At 41.9% G+C, this 5,078-nt stretch overlaps 1 protein-coding gene across 1 annotated transcript in view; it reads right to left on the reverse strand.

Annotated features, from left to right (window-relative positions):
* Positions 1 to 5,078, reverse strand: part of LOC104492934 (glutamate receptor ionotropic, NMDA 2A-like) — a gene marked incomplete at both ends in the record, with an annotated part of 27,699 nt that overhangs the window by 21,568 nt on the left and 1,053 nt on the right. The window lies entirely within an intron of this gene.

Below are 5,078 nucleotides of genomic sequence, written 5' to 3' on the forward strand. Positions count from 1 at the left end.
CCAGGGGGTGGTACCTGCAGCAGCTGCAGCTCCAAGAACCTTCCCTTACATTTTGAATTCCATAACGCCTCTGCCTCACCCTTTGGAATTTGCGGGCCTGCTCTCAGTGCTGAAGGCTGGCTCTGCCCGGCTCCAGGACAGAGGCCACGCTTGTTCTCTTGCTTTACAATTTTTTTCATTATCACAGAAAGAGGGGAATGTTTCAAATAGCCCTAATCTGGTAACTGTTTGGTACCTTCTGCTTCCTAAGCTGACCTATCCTGAGAGAAAATTCTGATACAGATTTTCTACAATTTCATGTATCACTTGGTCAATAAACCAGCACCACACCGAGATCACTTGGGTGGGGTGTTCTCCTCCATAAACCCTCTCTTGTTGCCAGTGAAGTTCAGTTTTACTTTTAGAGGAACACAACAACCATTTCATCAATTCAGTTCCTGCTGTTTAATGCAACTAGATGGAAAACTCGACAGAAGAGAGCGATTACAGCACATGAATTAAAAGAAGTGCAAATATCTATTTGTTAGCGTTTCAAATCCGCTCATCAGCGGTACATTAGACTGTTGTGGCCCTGTACACCCATCCAACTGCTACAGCACTCTGCCACCAGGTCTCCTGATCGGAAAGCAACTCCACACAAATTAATGAGGCCAACTGGCAAAATTTTTTCTTGTCTTGAGTATCTTTTCTCACTCATTTTTTCATGTTGGCAATAATAATTTCTTGTAATCCAAGATGCCTGAAATTAGTTGTTAACATTAAATTTAGGACTGGCAGCTCCTTCCTCACTTGGAGACACTTGTCGGCATATACTGTCCTCCTTGGAAATCTGCTGCTCCCCGCAGCCCTCTGCCTCCACAAAGGTTGGCAGCTTTGTTCGTGCCTTCAGCCAGGTAGGTGCATCGCCCTCATTTGGATTTGATCCTGTACAGCGGCATTCACAGTAACGAAGAAGAATCAGCAAATCCAGCAGCATGCAAAACCTGAAACTTCTTCAAGCTTTAAAGTTACCGAAAATGCAAAGGCGCTCCGATGGCCTGCTTCCCACTACAACATGTAAGCAACGCATGTGAACAATGACACTGCGGAAACAGTCTCAGACCATCACCCTGCGTGCAGTGGACTCCCGTGAGCACGCAGTGGCTCCAGCCAAACCACAGTGGGATCGAAAAATGGGACAGACAAACAAAATAGTCTGGAGAGTCTCAGGTGAAAGTAAGTAACATTTGTTTTTCTGCACAGCAAGTACGCTACCAGTGAAAAAGCATTTTGCTTCATAGATAATTAGTTAAATAACGATACCTCTTCAGTCATATAATAAAGCAGATAATACTGACTTTTCTCAAGTCTTTTGACAGAAATTAAATGAACAAATCCTCTGTAAATTGGCTGTTGATCTGTATGCAGGAAAAGATTAAACAGATTTGCTGGATTATTCATCAAACCAGTGTGTCCATTTAATCCCTGATTTTGCTCAAAAGAAAAAGAGGGAAAATTATCTGTCATTGTTAAAAATGGAATCAAAATCTTAAACTTGATGAATGGATATCAGGACTAGGGAGGCATCTTACGCTTGCCCTCCAGAGACGCAGCTCCCGCAGCCATGCTGTAAGATAACAGCAGCACTGGTTAGCACATTTCAAAACACTGTTCCCGCAGTAAGAGGGATCAGGATCAACCAGCGCTTTGGTACCTGACCCTGCGGACCTCACGCCGGTCCTGCGCTCTGCCTTGGTGACGACGAATGAGGGAAGTTGTGTTCAGGAAGGGTATGAAATGGCAGGCTGCCCACAGCAGCTTGGACAGCTTTCTAGCCCTACACCTTCACTACCAAAAGTAAGAAGAGTCTCTAAATCCTGCATATTATTTGGTTGTATTTGGAAAGTGAATGTAATTAATTGTAAACACCATGTGGTAAATGCCTGACTACCTACAGACAGACACATCTTTCTGCTTTTCAGGATTATGACAACAGAGCAACAGCTTTGTCATCCTCATTCATCCCTGTACGGATCAGAGCGGTTGGAAATGTTGTTGTGAAATGTGCCTCCCAGGGTTATGACTTTTATACTCAACACAAGTACTCTTCTAGACAAAGCAGGAGCATTTCTATGCAGCAGCATTTTCCATGACGACTGGCAGGGTTATTTTGCTTTGCTGTTTGTTTACTTACATGTTGTCCTTTTTTGAGAGAGACCAAGAACTTGTTCAACCGACATTGCATTAATGGGCTGCTAATTCTACTTGTCCTGCTGCACTAGTGCCAGGGTTCCCCACAGTAGTAATCTTCTGCCTTGAGAGAACCTGGGTCTTACACAGGTGGGAAAAGGTTACCTGAATCAGTATGTTTTGATGATTTGATGATCAGATGGTCTGAATCTGTTTGGTTTTTAATGCACTGAAAATGATCCCTGTATTTTATTGTAAATCTCTTATTCATAGGGAAAAAGTAGTTTTCCCATGCGTTTCAGAAATGAACATTAATCAAGATATTCCAAAAACTAAAGCAAACCTCATTTTCTTCTGGGACTAGAAAGCCAGTAAAAGCACCTTAGAATTGCAGTGACAGGAGAAGGATAAATTGTGTCCTTCAAAACATATATAGCTTCAAATCAATATATACTCAATGTCTGTAATATATATAATACTCAAAGGATTTGAGAAAGAGGGAGGTGGAGCTTTCATATTATGTCTTTCTTTAGATAGAATTTCCTCATAAGTGGGGATGAGCATCACTATATAGATGCAAGAAGTCGAATACAAAGCATTAACCTCCATTTACAAGCAAATTAGCAGTCTTAGAATAGCATACTGGGTTTAAAGCTGGATTAGACTGTCGTTATAATAGATAGGGTCTAAAAATCCTGGGGGTTTGCTCTGTTCTTGAGCCTGGTTTTGCTCAAGCGTCACCTTACAGAGCCTCTTCCCTGTTTTCCACTTGTGTTCTCTGCTCCAGAGCTTGCAAGCAGTGTCCCTTCGTGTAACCCTACTTCTCCAGCCCTGGCTTCCAGCATGAGCAGGGAGACACAGCACAGCAGATCCCAGGTCCATAAGCTGTTCACAATTACTTTAGCCCTTGTCATTGTGAGGATGCTCCAAAATCCTGTGTTCACGTTAGCGCCCTAATACAGCACTGGATACATTTATCTTGCAGTTAAAAATACAGAGCTGCACTATCTGTGACCCGAAATGGTGAAGATTACATTTCAGAATAAAACTCCAGTTTAGGCATTGATTTATCATGTTAGAAAAAACCTACAATCTAGATTTTACATAATTCACCTTGGCATGGAGAGACTGGTCAGCTCCCAGAGATTACTTAGCACTGCTAAATGCTTGTATAAACTTGCTTTTATTGCAGATTATATGTGACAAGAATAGTCTTGGGGAGTTATTACATAACAAGGACTATTTAAAGTTTATTCATTTTAGTGTAATTCTGACATTTCTAAATTAAAAACAGCCTGCTTCTTGTTCTTGTGTTGCAGAAGCTCAAAGGATCTCTGGTATGGAAAATACACTCTCACTTCATTGGGAAGCGACTTTATTAACCACAGTGCGCTCTGTTACAATTTCTCTTGTTAATCACGTCTGTGTGCAGCCGCTCTGCACACTGCAGAATCTCCTGGTGAAGTCTCGTCTTGCTGCCCCCGCACTCACAAGCCCTATTCTTGCAGTCATACAGATTTAATGGACATAAACATGATTGTTTGAAGAAAGACAACTTACGCTGAATGCCGAATACCTAATTCAGGTCTACCCTGGTGTAGGAGCCAATGGGCTAGGAGTCCTCTTCAACACGGATTCGAGTTTTTGTGGCTCTTCCAACTGGAACACTGTGTTTTCAACACTTTGGATGACATAATACAACTCAACTTTCACTGAAAATGGAGTTCAAACACTAACAGGAGACTTCCTTCTTTGTACAGATGCCACTGTTGAGGCCCAGAATTTGGTTAATGGGATGCTTTTGCTTTTCTCTGGCATTGTCAGCACGTGCATTGAGAACCAGCATACGAGGGTCACAGACTGGGTCAGGTAGGACAGCCATCCCCCAGCAGCGCCTGCCAGGTGCTCTGCCCGGACATCAGTGACGGTGCGATGGCTTTCCCAGAGGTATGCTGGCCAGGAGAGCCACCCCAGTGCTGCTTCCTGTCACTCCCCAGGGGCAACTTGGGCAGCTGCAAAAGAACTGCAGATTTTCTGCAATGCCTCCAGTGAATTTGTACCGGTTTAGAGGCAGAGGGTTAGAATCAGGAAAGGGAAGACCAAAAAGAAGTGGAAGTGTCAAACCAAGGCAAGTCCTCTCTAAGGAGAGCTGTGCGAGTTCCTGAACTTCAGTCACACTGTTTATAAAACACCTGTGAAATGTTAAAATCCGCTTACTTGGAATTCTGAAGAACGCTGTGCACAAAGATGTCGTTTTCATGGAAAACAACAGATCCAATAGGATATCATATGTCAATCAATTCCTAATCTAAACATGCACATACATCTCAGAAGATTAAAAATGTTCACAGCCTCCTATATGAAGTCAGCATTGACTTCCCTTCTTTTGCCAATTCCATCCTGCTCTTCTCTACTGAGCACTTCATCTGCAATATTTGGTCAGAACAAATTTCATAAATACTGCTTACTAGCTTCCATATGAGACAGTGTAAAGAGCTATTAAAAAATATGCAAGATTCCCTTCACGGCCTCTTACAAACCAGATAAAGAAATATATTACTGTGTGACATGCATTATGCAACATTTTAGATAGAAGTAATCAGGAGTACCGCATCTAAAAGGGATAATTAAAAGTAAAAAATAAAAGGCAGCCAAGAATCCTGATTTAAACTTTGGCTGTTCTCATATGACAAGCTGTTTTGAGAAAACATCTGTATCAACTTGGATTAATGCAGATTAATTTTTACAGTTATTCTAGAAGAGGTGACAAAAATAAAATCCTCACAAGCAGAAGTGACAGATTTCAGTTATTAGGTGATAAAATCCGCCTAACTAATGTAATACTATAATTTCCAGGGACACCTCTTTACCACTGCACATCTCTTGTCTTCTAAAATATTATCAAGTTC

The sequence above is a fragment of the Buceros rhinoceros genome, unplaced genomic scaffold, assembly GCF_000710305.1.
Source record: "Buceros rhinoceros silvestris isolate BGI_N320 unplaced genomic scaffold, ASM71030v1 scaffold17984, whole genome shotgun sequence".
In the NCBI taxonomy this organism is placed as follows: domain Eukaryota; kingdom Metazoa; phylum Chordata; class Aves; order Bucerotiformes; family Bucerotidae; genus Buceros; species Buceros rhinoceros.